This window comes from Acinonyx jubatus, chromosome C1 (assembly GCF_027475565.1).
Source record: "Acinonyx jubatus isolate Ajub_Pintada_27869175 chromosome C1, VMU_Ajub_asm_v1.0, whole genome shotgun sequence".
Classification (NCBI taxonomy): Eukaryota; Metazoa; Chordata; class Mammalia; order Carnivora; family Felidae; genus Acinonyx; species Acinonyx jubatus.
The window spans coordinates 178,743,022-178,762,553 of record NC_069381.1 but is presented as its reverse complement, the minus strand read 5'-3'; positions in this window follow the sequence as shown (position 1 = coordinate 178,762,553).

Genomic DNA, 19,532 nt, shown 5'->3' with positions numbered 1-19,532 from the left:
TTCTTTTCTTTTCTTTTCTTTTCTTTTCTTTTCTTGAGAGAGAGAGGGGACGCATCACAGGAGGGGAAAGGGGAGAGGGAGAGAGAGTTTTAAGCAGGCTTCATGCCCAGGGCAGAGCCTGACACAGGGCTGGATTCCATGACCATGAGATCATGACCTGAGCTGGGCACCCAGGCACCACCCCCAACACAAGTTTTTCTCAATTTAATTAAGTATATTTCATATAAAGATTTTTATTTTTATTTATTTTTAAATGTTTATTTATTTTGAGAGAGAGAGAGAGAGAGAGACGGAGAGAGAGAGAGAGAGGGCACATAAGCTGGGGAGAGGCAAAGGGAGAGAGGGAGAGAATCCCAAGGTGCTTGACATGGGGCTTGATCTCATGAAACAGTGAGATCGTGACCTGAGCTGAAGCCAAGAGTCAGATGCTCAACTGGCTGAGCCACCCAGATGACCCAAGATTTTTATTTTGAAAAGACTAATCATCATTAAAATTACACTAGATGTTTCATATAATGGCACTGTTTGTTAATACTGATTATAATATAAGCAAAAGAAAAAATAAAAACAATGTGGATAATTGCCATTTAAATTCTTAATTTCAGAATTTTTAAGTCTCAGAAAGAAAAATATTTTGAGTAATATATTAGGTCAAACCTAAATTGATGGAATTACTTAGTCAACTAAGTTCTATGAGTTTCATTTTATTTATTTCTTTTTAAAATTTGTGTTGTATCTTTAAAAAATTTTTTTTCTAATGTTTATTTATTTTTGAGAGAGAGAAATAGAGAGTGAGTGGGGGAGAAATGGAGAGAGAGGGAGACACAGATTCCGAAGCAGGCTGCAGGCTCCTAGCTGTCAGCACAGAGCCCAAAGTAGGGCTCGAACCCATGAACTGCGAGATCATGATCTGAGCTGAGGTCGGACATTTAACTGATTGAGCCACCCAGGTGCTCTTGTGTTGTACCTTTGTGGGAAAACAATCTATCGATTTTCTAAAACAATTCCAAAATTTTATTTAGCAGACCATATTGATTATTGTTACAGTTTTGGTCTCTTTAACTTTTTAAGGAGCCAAATCTCAGAAGCAGCTGCTGGCAGGATTAACATTCACACTATTCAGGGAATTCATATTTGTTTCAAGAGATATGACGTTGTTGAGTCATTGTTTCTACCTGTCAAGAATCCCTAACATTTAATTTATATCTCACTACATGAAGGTAGTTGATATTCAAAAGTATATATGATATAAACATTAGAAAACAAGGATCAAATTTTTTTATTAATGGATATGCCTCTAATATATTTAATACTGCAATTTTGTGCACATTATTGCTATTGATTTCTTTCCAAGAGAGAGGCAAGATCACAAACTATTCAGTATTTGAAGATTGAGAATAAAAAAGACAGATATGTACGTCACTATGACAATGAGATAATAAGTGTGGAATTCTAATTACTGGACCTGATGGGGAAAGAAATCTGATAGAGTAAACAAGTAATTATTATAAAACTGTTGATAGTGTAGGTAAATGACTTGTCCCTAAAATTAAAAAGTTAAACTTAGTTAATTATATCTTAGCTAATAAAAACTTCAGTGATAAGGTTTATAGATTGGTGAAAAATTAATGAATGCTTTAATGAATTTTCTAGTAAATTATGTAAGTCAGAAGTAACTTAATAAGAAGTCTGAAAATGTTTAGAAGAGATTAGATTTATTGAGATATAAAATAAAGTTAGAAATAGTAAAACTCCATTTTTAAATAGGAGGAATTTAAAATGAAGTCTGCTCTATTAGGTTGTATCTCATTGTCTGAAACAGTCTAGCACAAGGTTGCAGTTAATAAATTAATTATTGCATTAATTATGCAACTAATTATTACATAAATTAATATTAATATTAATATTAGGCACTCTATGAAAATAAAGGGTGCATGTATGTTGTAACTCTGAGGGCTGTAACAACTCAAGGTTGTCAATTTAAAAAAAATGATAGTAGGAACATTTAACATGAGATTACCCTTTTAATAAATGTTTAAGTGTACAGTGTGGTGGTATTAACTATAGTCATGATGTTGTATAGCAGATCTCTCAAACTTATTTATCTTATATAACTGAAAATGTATACTTATTGAATACCAATGCCTAATTTCCTCTTTCCCCCAACTCCTAGAAACTACCATTCCATTCTCTGCTTCTATGAGCTTGGCTATTTTAGATACTTCCTGTAAGTGGAATCATATAGTTATTTGTCTGTCTTATTTTACTTAGCATCATGTCTTCTAGGTCCATCCATGTTGTCACATATTACAAGATTTCTTTTTTTGTAAAGACTAAATAATACTCCATTATGTGTATATATCATGTTAAAAAATCCACTTATCCATTGATGGACACTTAGGTTGTTCCTACATCGTTATTTTATTTATTTATTTTGAGAGAGAGAGACACAGAGAGAGAGAGAGAGAGAGAGAGAGAGCGAGCGAGTGAGCGAGCATGAGCCAGGGAAGGGCAAAAGGATGGAGAGAGAGAATCCTAAACAGGCTCCCAACTGTCATTGAGGAGCCCGATGCCAGGCTCGCCTGAGCCAAAGTCAAGAGTCAGTTGCAGAACTGACTGAGCCACCTGGCACTGTGGTTGTTCTACATTTTGACTATTGTGAATAATAGAGCAATGAACATGAGAGTGTTTATATTTCTGAGATCTTGATTTTAATTTGTTTGAATAAATACCCAGATGTGGGATTGCTGGGTCATAGGGTAATTTTATTTATATTTTGAGGTAACTCCATTTTGTTTTTCATAGCAGCTGCACCATTTTACATTCCCTTCAACAGTGTACAAGGGTTTCAATTTTTCCACATCCTTGACAACACTTGTTATCTTTTGTTTTCTGATAATGGCCATCCTATAACACCCAGTGCTCATTCCAACAAATGTCCTCCTTAATGCCCATTGCCCATTTAGTTCATCCCCCCCACCCAAATCCCCTTCAGTAGCTCTCAGTTTGTTCTCTGTATATAAGAGTCTCTTATGGTTGGGGTGCCTGGGTGTCTCAGTCAGTTAAGCATCTGACTTTGTCTCAGGTTATGATCTCATTGTTTATGGGTTTGAGCCCCATGTCAGGCTCTGTGCTGACAGCTTAGAGCCAGGAGCTTACTTCAAATTCTCTCTCTCTGCTCCTTCCCTGCTTGCACTCTGTCTCTCTTTCTCAAACAAACAAAAAACAAAAAAACCCATAAAACATTTAAAAAAATAAAAAAAGAGTCTCTTATGGTTTGTCTCCCTCCCTGTTTTTTTTCTTCCCTTTATGTTAATTTGTTTTGTATCTTAAATTACACATGTCAGTGAAGTCATATGATATTTATCTTTCTCTGACTGACTTACTTTGCTTAGCATAATACACTCAGTTCCATCCACATTGTTTGCAAATGACAAGATTTCATTCTTTATGATTGCCACAGAACATTCCATTGTGTGTGTGTGTGTGTGTGTGTGTGTGTGTGTGTATATATATATATATATATATATATATATATATATAGGTAGATATCTCTCCCTCTCTCTCTCTCTCTCTCTCTCTCTCTCTGTCTCTCTCTACACACACACACACACACACACACACACACACACACACACACATCTTTTTTATCCATTCATCAGTCGATGGACACTTGGGCTCTTTCCATAGTTTGGCTATTGTTGATAGCACTGCTGTAAACGTTGTGGTGCCTACGCCCCTTCAAAACAGCACTCCTGTATCCTTTGGATAAATACCTAGTAGTGCAATTGCTGGATTGTAGGGTAGTTCTATTTTTTGTTGTTGGTTTTTTTTGTTGTTGTTTTTTTGAGGAACCTCCATACCGTTTTCTGGAGTGGCTGCACCAGTTTGCATTCCCACCAGCAGTGCAAAAGGGTTTTTCTCTCTGCATCCTCACCAACATCTGTTGTTGCCTGAGTTGTACATTTTAGCCATTCTGACAGGTGTGTAGTGGTATCTCGTTATGGTTTTGATTTGTATTTCCCTGATGATGAGTGATGTTGAGCATTTTTCACGTGTCTGTTAGCCATCTGGATGTCTTATTTGGAAAAGTGTTTGTTCATGTCTTTTGCCCATTTTTTCACTGGATTATTTGTTTTTTGGGTGTTGAGTTTGATAAGTTCCTTATAGATTTTGGATACTGACCCTTTTTCTGATATGTCATTTGCAAATATCTTCTCCCATTCCATCAGCTGCCTTATAGTTTTATTAATTGTTACCTTTGCTGTGCAGAAGCTTTTTATCTTGATGAGGTCCTGATAGTTTAGTTTTGCTTTTGTTTCCCTTGCCTTCAGAGACCTGTCTAGTAAGAAGTTGCTGCGTCCAAGGTCAAAGGGGTTGTTGCCTGTTTTCTCCTCTAGGATTTTGATGGCTTCCTGTCTTATGTTTAGGTCTTTCATCCATTTTGAGTTTTTTTTTGTGTATCGTGTAAGGGGTCCAGGTTCATTCTTCTGCATGTTGCTGACCAGTTTTCCCAGCACCGCTTGCTGAAGAGACTGTCTTTTTTTCCATTGGATATTCTTTCCTGCTTTGTCAAAGATTAGTTGGCCGTACATTTGTGAGTCTATATCTGGGTTCTGTATTCTGTTCCATTCATCTATGTGTCTGTTTTTGTGCCACACTGTCTTAATGATTATAGCTTTGTAATACAGCTTAAAGTCCAGAATTGTGATGCCTTCAGCTTTGGTTTTCTTTTTTCTTTCTTTCTTTCTTTCTTTCTTTCTTTCTTTCTTTCTTTCTTTCTTTCTTTCTTTCTTTTAACATTTATTCATTTTTGAGAGACAGAGACAGAGCATGAGTGGCGGGGGGCAGAGAGAGAGAGAGAGAGAGAGAGAGAGAGAGAGAGAGAATGAATCAGAAGCAGGCTCCAGGCTCTGAGCTGTCAGCACAGAGCCCGATGCGGGGCTCGAACCCATGGACTGCAAGGTCATGACCTGAGCTGAAGTCGGACATTTAACTGACTGAGCCACCCATGCACCCCTGCTTTTCTTTTTTAACATCACTTTGACTATTTGGGGTCTTTTCTGGTACCATACAAACTTTAGGGTTGTTTATTCTAGCTCTGTGAAGAATGCTGGTGTTCTTTGGATGGGAATTGCATTGAATATGTAGATTGCTTTGGGTAGTATTGATATTTTAACAGTGTTCTTCCAATCCATGAGCATGGAATGTTTTTCCATTTCTTTGTGTCTTATTCAATTTCTTTCCTAAACTTTTTATAGTTTTCAGTGGATAGATTTTTCACCTCTTTGGTTAGGTTTATTCGTAGATATTTTCCTTGTTTTAAGTGCAATTGTAAATGGGATTGATTCCTTGATTTCTCTCTCTGCTGTTTCATTATTGGTATACAGGAATACAACCAATTTCTGTACATTAATTTTATATCCTGTGACTTTGCTGAATTCATGGATCAGTTCTAGCAGTTTTTTGGTAGAGTCTTTTGAGTTTTCCACGAAGAGTATCATGTTGTCTATGATGAGTGAAAGTTTGACTTCCTCCTTGCCAATTTGGTTGCCTTTTATTTCTTTGTGTTGTCTGATTGCTGAGGCTAGGACTTCCAACACTGTGTTGAATAACAATGGTGAGAATGGATGTCCTTGTGTTCCTGACCTTAGGGGGAAAGCTCTCAGTTCTTCCCCATTGAGGATGATATTAGTGGTGAGTCTTTTGTATATGGCTTTTATGATCTTGAGGTATGTCAGATCTTACATTTAAATCTTTAATCCATTTTGAATTAATTTTTGTATGGTATAAGATAAGGGTCCAGTATCACTCTTTTGCATGTGAATATCCAGTTTTCCCAACATTATTTGTTGAAGGGATATGCTTCTCCCATTGTGTGTTTTGGGACCCTTGTCAAATATCAGTTGACTGTATATGCATGAGTTTATTTCTGGGCTTTCTATTCTCTTCTGTTGGTCTGTATGTCTGTCTTTATGCCAGTACCATCTCATTTTGATTACTATAGGTTTATAATAAGTTTTGAAATCAGCAAGTGTGAGGCCTCTATCTTTGTTCTTATTCAAGATAATTTTGTCTGCTTAGGGTTCTTTACCATTCCATATGAATTTTAGGATTGGTTTTTCTGTTTTTGTAAAAAATGCCATTGGAATTTTGATAGGGATTGCAATGAATCTGTAGATCCCTTTGGGTAGCATGGACATTTTAACACTATTAAGTCTTTCAATCAGGAACATGATTTGTCTTTCTATTTGTGTCTTCTTTAATTTCCTTCATCAGTGTTTTAGTTTTCAGTGTACAAGTCTTTAGCGTCCTTCATTAAGTTTATTCTTAAGTATTTTATTCCTTTTCGGTACAGATGTGAATGGTATTGTTTTCTTAATTTCATTTTCAGATAATTTGCTGTTAGTGTGTAGAAATGCAACTAATTTTTGTATCTTGATTTTGTACTTTGCATCTTTACTGAATTTATTGAATAGTTCTGTGTGTGTGTGAACCCTTAGGGTTTTCTTTTTTTTTTTTTAATATTTATTTATTTATTTATTTGTTTATTTAATATATGAAATTTATTGTCATATTGGTTTCCATACAACACCCAGTGCTCATCCCAAAAGATGCCCTCTTAAATACCCATCACCTACCCTCATTTCCCTCCCACCCCCCATCAACCCTCAGTTTGTTCTCAGTTTTTAAGAGTCTCTTTTGCTTTTTTTTTTTTTAATTTTTAATGTTTATTTTTGAGAGAGAGTGAGACAGAGTGTGATTAGAGAGGGAAGAGAGAGAGAGAGGGAGACACAGAATCCGAAGTAGGCTCCGGGCTCCGAGCTGTCTGCATAGAGCCTGACATGGGACTTGAACTCATGAACCATGAGATCATGACCTGAGCTGAAGTCAAACGCTTAACTGACTGAGCCACCCAGGCACCCCTAGGGTTTTCTTCATATAAGATCATGTCATCTGCAAACAAATAATTTTATTTCCTTGCTTCTAACTTAGACGCCTTTCTTGTTCTATCCTAAATGCACTGGCTGGGACCTCCACTACTGTGTTGTGTAGGAGTGGTTAGAGTAGACACCCTTGTCTTGTTCTTTATCTTAGAGGAAAAATTTCCATTTTTCATCATTAAATATGATGCTAGCTATGGGCTTTTCATATTTATTGTGTTGCTTTCATATTATTATGTTGAGGTTATTTTTTCCTTTACTAGTTTATTGATAGTATTTTGTCACAAACGGACATTGTAATTTTTCAAACGTATTTTCGGCATCTATTGAGATAATATTATTATTTTTCTCCTTCATTCTGCTAATGTGGTGTGTCACATTAATTGATTTTTGTATGCTGGGTCATCCTTGTATCCCAAAGATAAAATCCACTTGGTCATGTTACGATTATTTGCATGTGTTGTTGAATTTGGTTTACTAGTATTTTGTTGATGATTTTTACTTGCATGTTCGTCTGGTATATTTATTGGTCTATCGTTTTCTTTTCTTGCAGTGTCCTTGTCTGACTTTGGTATGATAGTAATGCTAACCTCCTAAAATGAGTTTGAAAGTATTTCCTCCTCTTTAATTTTTGGAAAAGTTTGAGAAGGAATGGCATTAATTCTTTAAATGTTTGCTAGAATTCATCTATGAAGTCCTCTGGGTCTGGACTTTTCTTTCTTGGGAGGTTTTTTCATTACTGATTCATCTCTTTACTAATTATAGATCTGTTCAGACTTTCTTTTTCTTCATGTTTCAATCTTGATAGGTTGTATGCTTAGGAATTTATCCAGTTATTCTAGATTATGTAACTTGGTGGTATATGGTTGTTTATAGTAGTTGCTGCTGTCCTTTTGTTAACATTTCCACTCTAATCTTTATTTCCCTCCTTCTGCTAACTTTGGGCTTAGTTTGTTTTTCTTTACTAGTTTATTGAGGTGTAAAGTTAGGTTGTTTATTGAGGTATTTCTTTTTAATATTGGTATTTATTGTTATCAACTTCCTATTTATTTACTTATTTATTTATAATGTTTATTTATTTTTGACAGAGTTGGGGAGAGTGCATGCAGGGGAGGGGCAGAGAGAAAGGGAGAGAGAAGATCCAAAGTGGGATCTGTGCTGACAGTAGAGAGCCTCATGCAAAGCTCAATCTCATGAACCATGAGATCATGACCTGAGCCAAAGTTGGATGCTCAACTGACTGAGCCACCCAGGTGCCCCTTGACTTCCTTTTTAGTATTGATTTTCCTGCATCTCAGAGGTTTTGATATGTTGTATTTTTATTTTTGTTTGTCTGAATGTATTTCCTAATTTTTTTCTCTCTCTCTCTCTCTTTTTTTTTACTGTTTATTTTTTATTTTTGAGACAGAGACAGAGCATGAACAGGGGAGGGGCAGAGAGAGAGGGAGACACAGAATCTGAAACAGGCTCCAGTCTCTGAGCTGTCAGCACAGAGCCCAATGCGGGGCTCGAACCCACAAACTGTGAGATCATGACCTGAGCCGAAGTCGAATGCTTAACTGAGTGAGGCACGCAGGCGCCCCATTCTAATTTCTCTTTTTATTTCTTCTTTAACATATTGTTCAGAAGTGTGCTGTTTAACTTATACTTATTGTGAAATTTCCAGTTTTCTCTCTGCTGTTAATTTCTACCTTTTTTCAGTTATGGTTGGAAAAGATATTTCATATGATTTCAGTCTTTTAAAATTTGTTGAAATGTTTTGTGATTTAACATGTGATCTATACTGAAGAATGTTATATGTCACTTGAGAAAAATATATATCCTCCTGCTATTGGGTGAAATTTCTATGCATGTCTATTAGGTCTTTTTGGTCTTTATGGTGATCAAATTTTATTTTCTGTACTTCGGACCTCTCTCAACATTTCTTTCTCTCTTTCCCTAATCAGGATATTTATGCTGCTTTTAGCAGTTTACAACATAAATCCTGCAAGCATACATACTTAATCTCTAAAAGTTCATTTTTTCCCCCTCCTAAAATCTCCCATATTTCCAGCTTCAATTTCTATTTCCTCTTTCCACTCTAGTTAAAATACCTATCAGTATAGCTGAATTCCTGGGCTAGCTAATGTTATAACTATTTTGTATAACTAGATCTCGTTTAAGTCTCCCAGTCTATTTACATATTAGTTTTACTCAGTTTTGTTACCAAAAGTTTCGCAGTAATTAGGTAGGGCTCTCAGGGCTCAGGGATTTAATGCAGACCCACATTATGCAGACCATACGCAGGTACAGAGCTGTTCACTGTCCTAATCATCACTATCCAATCTCCTTTATGTGATGTTATTGGAAAACTAAAAGTGTTTATATTAAGAATATATTTACCCTTTTTTACTAAATGTACTGAGTTTTGTCATTGTCTTTATAAGTTATTATACAAAGGCGTAAACATCCAATTTTTGCAAATAAAATTCTAGTGAATTTTAAGGTATAATTTCAAATTTTGTAGGCGACTTAGCTCTCTGGGAAGTGATGTTTGAGAACTGCTGTAATCACGTGTAAAGCCATTGATATTGAGGATCTGGCTGCATTAGACAAGTTAACAATTGAAATGAAAAGTGACAAACATGATGACTGAATACTTTCTTCAAAAGAGAATGATTTAACTTTCAAAGGATTAAGAAAGGGACTTTTGGAAAATGGATGGATCTTTGAGTAATACTGCAAGGAAACAACCCTCTTGTATGATCCTGCTGTCAAGGTTAAGATGAAAACATGTGCAATTGTGTGTGAATAATTTAAAAATTAAAAAAAACAGTTATGATGGATTAATTTCTTGGTAAATTTTAAGAATCGGCATATGGTTGTAAACATATCCTCTATTTCATTAAATATTGGAAGATAAACTTATTTTAAAATGTTATATTTCAAAGTAAAGTCTCATTTATATATATTTGTTATTACCTATATAAAATTTTGCTCTGGTTTTAAGGTGGCTTAAGTGTTTTTTCTTTGACACTCTGAAAATTTAATAAGAACTCTGAGCCATTGTGTGTGTGTCATTATGTAGGTTAAAAACTATTTTTTCAAAAAAGAATAATTTCTTGATTTGTCTGTATAGTAAATAATCTGCCAACTTCCTGGACACTTTCTGTATATGTATAATTAAATAATCTGTTTTATTTAGTAGATGGGCATGCTTGTTCAATCACTTTCATATGATAAAGAACTTATATAACTCTAAAGCAAAAAAACCCAAAACAAAACAAAACAAAAAAACCCAAATGATCTGATTTAAAAATGGGCAAAAGGCCTGTAGAGACATTTTTCCAAAGAAGACATACAAATGGCAATCAAGTTCATAAAAAGAAGCTCAACACCGCAAATCACAAGTAAATGCAAATCGAAACTGCTAAGAGATATTACTTCACATCTGTTAGGATGATTTTTATCAGAAAGATAGCAGATAATGAGTGCTGGTGAGGGTGTGGAGAAAAGGGAACCTTTTTATGCTGTTACTGGGAATGCAAATTAGTACAGTCACTATGGAAAAGAGTATGGAAGTTCCTCAAAAAATTAAAAATAGAACTACCATATGATCCAGCAATTCTACTCGGTATTTATCTAAAATAATTGAAATTAGTATCTCAAAGAAATATCTGCACTCTGATGTTTATTGCTCCATTATTCACAATAGCCAAGGTATGGAAACAGGTTCAGTGTCTGTCCACAGATGAATGGATAAATAAAATATGATGTGTATATATACAATGTAATATTATTGAACCATGAGAAAGAAGAAATAACCATTTGCAACAACATGGGTGAATCTACAGAACATTGTGCTAAGTGAAATTATCCAGACATAAAGACAAATATCATATGATCTCACTTATATGTGGAATCAAAAAAGGCCAAACATTTTTCTTCATGTTCTTTCTTTTGTTGTTGTTGTTGTTGTTATTTATTCTCAAGTTAGTAACATACAGTACAGTCTTGGCTTCAGGAGTAGAACCCATTGATTCATCACTTACATATAACACTCAGTGCTCATCCCAACAAGTGCCCTCCTTAATACTTATCACCCATTTAAACTCCCCCCAACTCCTCCACTCCCATCAGCCCTCAGTTTGTTCTCTGTGTTTAAGAGTCTCCTATGGTTTGCCTCCCTCTCTCTTTTAATCTTATTTTTTTTCCATCCCCTATGTTCATCTGTTAAGTTTCTCAAATTCCACATATGAGTGAAATCATATGATACATTTTTCTCTAACTTATTTCACTTAGCATAATACCCTTCCGTTCCAACCACGTTATTGCAAATGGCAAGATTTCATTCTTTTTCACTGCTGAGTAGTAGTCCATTGTGTATATGTGTGTGTATATATGTGTATACATCTTCTTAATCCACTTCTCAGTTTATGGACATTTGGCCTCTTTCTATAGTTTGGCTATTGTTGATAGTGCTGCCATAAACATTGGGGTGCATGTGCCCCTTTGAATCAGCATTTTTGTATCCTTTGGATAAATTCCTAGTTTTGCAATTGCTGGGTTGTAGGGTAGTTCTATTTTTAATTTTTTGAGGAATCTCCATACTGTTTTCCAGAGTAAAAAAGGCCAAACTTGATACAGAGAGTAGAATGGTAGTTAGCAAGAGCTGGGGGGGTGGAAGAGATGGAGAGACCCTGGTCAAAGGATATAAGCCTTTATTTATAAAATGAATAAACTCTGGGGATCTAATATACAGCATAATGACTATAGTTGATAATAATGTGTCATGTACTTGAAATTTGCTAAGAGAATAGAACTTAAATGTTCTCACCACACAAAGCAATAAGCTAACTACATGAGGTGATGGATGTGATAATTAACCTGACTGTGCTAATCACTTCACAAAGTATACCTATGTCAAATCATAACATTGTACACTTTAAATATATAATTTTATTTGTCAATTATACCTCAATAAAGCTGAAAAAATGAAAAGAAAAATAATCCCCCAATCCCTTTGGTGTAAAAATGTATGTATTACATTTGAACATCATTTAAAATATTTCTCTTAATTTTTGGCATATTTTCCCTTTAAAATTAGAAGAATTCAGAAGGTAAGGAGGAAATAATATGCTTTTAGTCTATTATATACCTATACCTATACCTATAAGTCCCTGACTTATGATATTTTGACTGAAGATTTTTTTTCTCTATGCTGGTGTGAAAGCAGTGTGCATTCAGTAGAAGCTGTACTTCGAATTTTGAATTTTAAGCTTATCCCAGGCTAGAGATGTGTGGTACCATGCTTCTTGTGATGCTGGGCAGTGGCAGTGAGCCACTGTGGCTCCCAGTCAGTCACATAGTTATGCAGGTAAAAAAACTGGTGCATGCAACTACCCTTCTGTACCCATATGACCATTCTGGTTTTCATTTTCAGTACAGTATTCAATAAATTACATGAAATATTCAGCACTTCATTATAAAATAGGCTTTGTGTTAGATGAATTTGCCCAGCTGTAAGCTAATGTAAGTATTGTGCGTACCTTTAAGGTAGGCTAGGCTAAGCTATGGTAAATTTCACAGTAGGTTGGGTGTCTTAAATGCATTTTCAACTCATGATATTTTCAGTTTAGGATGGGTTTCTTGGGATGTAACTGCATCGTAAGTTGAGGGAGATCTATACTGTAGGTGATAATATGCTTATAGTATTATCTAGTAACCGATAATTCTAATGTTGTATCTCAGTGTTACAAAGATATTAAAAGTATTAATATCTTTAAAGGTATAAATATCTTCCCTTGTAGTCATTTTTCTACCTGTAAAAATATTGAGGAAAAATTTTTATCATTGTTAATTTGGAATTTTTTCTAATGTCCTCAAACCAAAAAACAGGCATTCAAACTAACAACAAACAACAAAACATGCCGCCTGTGTAGGCGGCATATACATCCACACTCTGTAAGACAACTTCCAAGAAACATCGATCATATTGCATAAGATTATTAAGGGGGAAGAACTGGCCTTCTTTCTTCCATTCCTCTCCTTTTCCCTAGTCTATGTGAGTACTCTACTCAAGGGATCTTATAAACTTTTAGAGATGTGAGCTGTGGGCCTCAGAAGAATGACATATGTAGCAGTGCTTCAACTGAATACTTTGTAGAAGTTGTAGAGACTGTGACCAGGAAAACGGAGACAGGTGTCTTACTCCCCAGTTGGATGCTTATGCATGAGACTTAATGACCTGCCCTCTGTGCCTTTTTGGAGTGGAAGTGGGGAAGATAATTCAAGGATGGTTGGGAGAAAGAGGGAGAGAGAGAGAAGTAAAGCTGTCTTTCACTCTCATTTTTTATTGGCTGAACATGTGTCCTTTTTAGTGGGTCAAGAGAACATCACAAGGTGTGTGAGCTTCAGTGGTCTGGTCTATGTCCCACCTGAGAGAACTGGACTTTGGAAAGGGAACACCAGTAGGAAGGGCTGTGGCTGAATGCTAGAGCTGGAAGTAGAATGGGAGTGGAGTTATAAGCAGCTAAATGGGAGTGAATTCCCCATGTCAGCAGGCTGTTTAGTGAGGGGCCTCCTTCAGGGCCTGCTGAGAACCTGTACCCGAAGCCTCTGGGAGCATTTGTAACCGGGGGGCTGCAGTAGCTGCAGTTAATAGTATACCTTTGATCTATTTCTGTACTCTCTCTAGCTATCCATTTCTGGAAATGCTGTAAGAAAAGGAGAGGGGAAGAGTGAAGGACAGCTGATTGGTCTCTATTCCAAGCTCCTTCCTGCTGGGGCAAAGGCCGGAATGAACATGGAACTGAATGCAAGGTTGAGATTTTAAAATCAATTAGACTAGACTGAAATACTTAATATTTGAAAGCAACTGGGAAGCTGTAGGATCTGTCCAAGATGTTATTAAAGGATGGAGAAAGGAAATTCAACAGAATGTTTGAAGACAGTGGTTCAAGAAAAGTAAAACCACACCATCTTTGTATCCCACTGAGTTCAAGGGCTGTTCGATAGGGCTGTTTTACGTGCTTATAGAAGCCGAGGTTATGCTGTTGATTTCAGTTTTGCTTTGCTTTTCAAAATTTAACTGCAGTGTCAAAAATATTTTCCTATATTATTAAAAAGTCTCTCTCTATTATTTATGTGTGTTTATGTTTTGAGGTGGTTAGGAAATAAAGCCGAAACTTCCAGAGAAAAGGGTAATCTTGCTTATCCTACTGCTAGTACTCAAAGAAGAGGAACTTGATCCCCACTCCAATTCTGAATTTAGCTCTTTAGGAAGAAGATGCGGAGAGAGAGGAAGAGAGCAGGAGAGAGAGAGAGACAGAGAGAGAGAGAGGGAGAGAGAGAGAGAGAGATCTTATTAGTCCTAGTACCTTTCATGTTAGCACACTAAAATAAGATGTTTTGCATAACATAAAAGGAATTAAACACATTATTAAAACAATGCGATCTATTTTATACATTACATTCTCTTTAATTTCATATTCCTCTAATTTTACAATTAAATTTTTTTTAATGTTTATTTTTGAGAGGGAGAGAGAGATGGAGTGTGAGTGGGGGAGGGGCAGATAGAGAGGGAGATACAGAATCTGAAGCAGGCTCCAGGCCCTGAGCTATCAGCACAGAGCCAGTCACAGGGCTTGAACCCACAAACCATGAGATCATGACCTGAGCCAGTCAGATGCTTAACTGACTGAGTGACCCAGGTGCCCCCCAATTTTACTATTTTAAATAAAGCTGTATATGAACATCTTTGTGTATTAACTTGTTCTTTATTTGGGATTATTTTCTCAGGATGGATTTCTAGAAATGTAACCAGAATAGAGAGAATGCCTTTTTAAAATGCTGAATATATGGAACAAATTGCCTCTTAGAAAATTTGGCTATGAAAGAAAATTAAGACAACAAAAATCATGTTAAATCTCACCAGTCAGAGAAGCATTACTACTATTTTTTCCCAATATTTTGCCTATGCTTAAATATTTTTAAAAGTAAGATTATGTACTCTACATGGAAAACCCAAAAGGGTTCACCAAAAGCTGCTAGAATTGATACACGAATTCAGCAAGGTTGCGGGATATAAAATTAATGTACAGAAATCAGTGGCATTTATATACACCCATAATGAAGCAGCAGAAAGAGAAAACAAAGAATCAGTCCCATTTACAATTGCACCGAAAAACATAAAATACCTGGGAATAAACTTAAGAGGTAAAAGGTATATACGCTAAAAAGTATAGAAAGTTTATGAAAGAAATTGAAGAAGACACAAAGAAATGGAAAAACATTCCATGCTCCTGGATTGGAAGAACACATATTGTTAAAATGTTGATACTAGCCAAAGCAATCTACATATTCAAAGCAATCCCCATCCAGGTAACACCAGTATTCTTCACAGAGCTAGAACAAATGATTCTAAAATTTGTATGGAACCAGAAAAGACTCCGAATAACCAAAGTAATATTGAAAAAGAAAACTGAAGCTGGAGGCATCACAATTCCGGACTTCAAGTTGTGTTACAAAGCTGTAATCATTAAGAAAGTATGGTACTTGCACAAAAACAGACACGTAGATCAATGGAACAGAATACAGAACCCAGAAATGGACTCACAAATGTATGGCCAACTAATCTTTGACAAAGCAGGAAAGAATATCCAATGGAAAAAAGACAGTCTCTTCAGCAAGTGATGCTGGGAAAACTGGTCAGCAACATGCAGAAGAATGAACCTGGACCCCTTTCTTACACGATACACAAAAACAAACTCAAAATGGATGGAAGACCGAAACATAAGACAGGAAGCCATCAAAATCCTAGAGGAGAAAACAGGCAACAACCCCTTTGACCTTGGACGCAGCAACTTCTTACTAGACAGGTCTCTGAAGGCAAGGGAAACAAAAGCAAAACTAAACTATCAGGACCTCATCAAGATAAAAAGCTTCTGCACAGCAAAGGTAACAATAAAACTATAAGGCAGCTGATGGAATGGGAGAAGATATTTGCAAATGACATATCAGAAAAAGGGTCAGTATCCAAAATCTATAAAGAACTTATCAAACTCAACACCCAAAAAACAAATAATCCAGTGAAAAAATGGGCAAAAGACATGAACAAACACTTTTCCAAATAAGACATCCAGATGGCTAACAGACACGTGAAAAATGCTCAACATCACTCATCATCAGGGAAATACAAATCAAAACCATAACGAGATACCACCACACACCTGTCAGAATGGCTAAAATGAACAACTCAGGCAACAACAGATGTTGGTGAGGATACAGAGAGAAAAACCCTTTTTGTTTGGTGGGGACGCAGACTGGTGCAGCAAGTCTGGAAAAAAGTATCGAAGATCCTCAAAAAATGAAAAATAGAACTACCCTAATATCCAGCAATTGCACTACTAGGTATTTATCCAGAGGATACAAAAATGCTTATTCAAAGGGCACATGCACCCCAACATTTATAGCAGCACTATAAACAATAGCCAAGTTATGGAAAGAGCCCAAATGTCCATCAACTGCAGATGGATAAAGATGTAGTATATATACACAATGGAATATTACTCAGCGATCGGAAAGAATGAAATCTTGCCATCTGCAACAACATGAATGGAACAATAGTGTATTATGCTAAGCGAAATAAGTCACTCAAGGAGGTAAATATCATATGATTTCATTCACATGTGGAATTTAAGAAACAAAACAAATGAACATAGGAGAAGGGAAGGAAAAATAAGATGGAAAGAGGGGGCAAACCATAGGAGACTCTTAAATGCAGAGAACAAACTGAGGGTTGCTGGTGGGGTGCTGGGTGGGGGGATGGGTGAAATGGATGATGCACATCTAGGAGGGCACTTGTTGGGATGAACACTGGGTGTTATATAAGTGATGAATCACTAAATTCTACTGCTGAAATCATTATTACACTATATGTTAATTAACTTGGGTTTAAATAACATTAAAAAAATAAAGAAAGAAAAAAGGAAAAAACAGAAATTTGCAGTAAAAAAAAAATGAGATCATGATTGGTGCACTTGGGTGGTTTATTGAGTTAAGCATCCCAGTCTTGATTTTGGCTCTGGTCATGATCTTATGGTCATGAGATCAAGCCTCGTGTGGGGCTCTGTGCTGACAGTGAGAGCCTGCTTGGGATTCTCTCTCTTCCTCTCTCTCTGCCCCTCACATGCCTCACTTACTTGTGTGCACTCTCTCTGTCAAAATAAATAAACTTAAAAAAATTGAGATCATGATATATAATAAGATCTGTGAACTGCTTATCCGAACCAATTTGGTATCATGAGAATTTTTCCATATTTAAATATTTTTGAAAATTTGATTATAAAGATGAATTAGTTTTTTACTGAATTGATTTACAAAAATTTAGTTTTTGTTTTCTTTATCATGGATGCTTAGACTGTTTTAACTGTTTTGGAATTATGAAATTGCATTGAACATCCATGAATAAAACTTTTTCACATGTATCTGTGATTTTAAATATTTTGCTAAATTGCTTTCAAGAAAGTACTCATCTTTCAGTACTACCAGCAAATTATAAGAGACATATATTTATATTCTTGTTTGTGTCTCAGTTGGCATTGAGAATTACCATGAAAGTTTTTGTAAGTTCCATGAGGAAAAACTGATATTTTAATTTTCATTTTGATTATTAATGAGGTTGAACTTTTCATTTAATGTTTATTAGCCATGTGTGTCTCCTCTTGTGTGTTCTCTGTTCATGTTTTTTGCTCATTTAGCTATTTGATACATTTGCATTTTAAAAGAGGAACTCATTTACATGAATAAATCTCTAGGGAACCTATGTAGGAAATATTTTCTAAGCAGAGAGGGATCTTCTTTGCTCTCTCTACTTTTTTTAGGAAAATGCATTCAACAAAAATAAATATTGAGCATCTACTTGGTATAAGAAAGTGTGCACTGTATGAAATAGATTGAAAAAAAAATCTGTCCCTCAAAGAGGAGGCTTGTATTATTTGAGTTTAAAATGGTTAGTCTGCAAGGCGCCTGTTGGCTTAGTCGGTTAATCCTCTGACTTCAGCTCAGGTCATGATCTTGTGGTTCATGAGTTCGAGCCCCGCCCCGGGCTCTGTGCTGACAGCCTGCTTCTTCGGGTTCTGTGTCTCCCTCTCTGTCTGCCCTTCTGCCATTCATGCTCTGTCTCTCTCTCTTTCTTAAAAATAAATAAACATTAACAAAATTTTTACATGTCCATTTAAAAAAAATAAAATGACTAAGTCTGTTGCTTCTTAAAGGTCACTGATTTCTCATTAAGAAATCATAAAAACTAATCAGTATGCTAGAGAAAATATAAGCAATAGCAAAAATGAAAATAATTACTCAAAATATTATCACCTTAGTACATAACTTTTATACTTTTTGGATAGCCTCCTATTGCCTTTGCATTTTGACATAGTTTTAATCAGACTCCACATAGTATTTTGTATCTTGTTCTTTTTACTTCACATTATAGCTTAACTTAGTCTTTTGTTACTAGAAGTCTTTATTCTAATGGTTGGATCTCCCCACAACTTATTTAATTATACTCATTTGGGGGCATTTAGATTTTTTCCCTTTTCTAATGGAATTTCTTTAGGTCTATTCTATGCTTATATTTCTTGGAAAGTTAACTTTTTTTCACTTAAAAGTGTATGGTGGCCACAATTCTCAATTATTTTCATTTAACGCATGAATTTATTAGAAAAAAACTAATTAAAAAGATTTAGGGAGTGACAAAGCGTAATTTTTGGAAATATTGCACTTACTGTTGGTGATTATTTTTTGGGTGGTTTCCTTGTGTACCCCAGATCGTACCCTGTTAATTGCTATGAGATGCACTGGAGAGAGCAGTAGACGTCAATGATAGAAGACCTTGCTCAAACTTCATATGATCTTGGCTAAATTGTGATTTTAGAGTCTCCATTTTTTCATCTATAATGTATGGCTTCTAAAGCCTGACCACATGATATTGTTATGAGGATTCAGTAGAATAGCATTCAGTATCTACTACAGTATGTGCTCCAAACTGGTTTAAGTTAATATTAGATTCTGCCCCCATCCCTGCTGCTCCATGCCCCCCCCCCCCCCCCCCCCCGTCTCATTTAATCCATCATCTTCATTCTGGCTATCTGAGAGCTTGGCTTGGCTTAAGGGGTTAGATTTTTAATTTTTCTTTTTCACATTGTTGTATGAACAGGCTCTTAATCGTGGCCTTAAGTTTTCTTGAAACCCCTAAAATATAGTAATTATTGATTTTCCATCAGTCTATTCTAAGGCAATTTGTGAATATAATTTCAGTTCAAAGAAATCTTTTTTTCTGTGGTTGACATTTGCCAGAGTATCTTACAAAGAACCAGGACCCTGAGTCACAGCTCATGAGTCTGCTGTTTTTTTCATAAATCCAGGCTCCTGCCCCTCCTTTTTACTTCTTATAAACTTTATTCTCGATAGTCATGTCCTTGAAACTTGTCTTTCACATATTTTGCTTATCAAGTAATTAAGATTTTGACACATGTCGAACAGGATTACTCAAGATATTCTATCCTAATTCCATAGTAATAAAGTTACATTTTAGGAGGGTGAAATGAG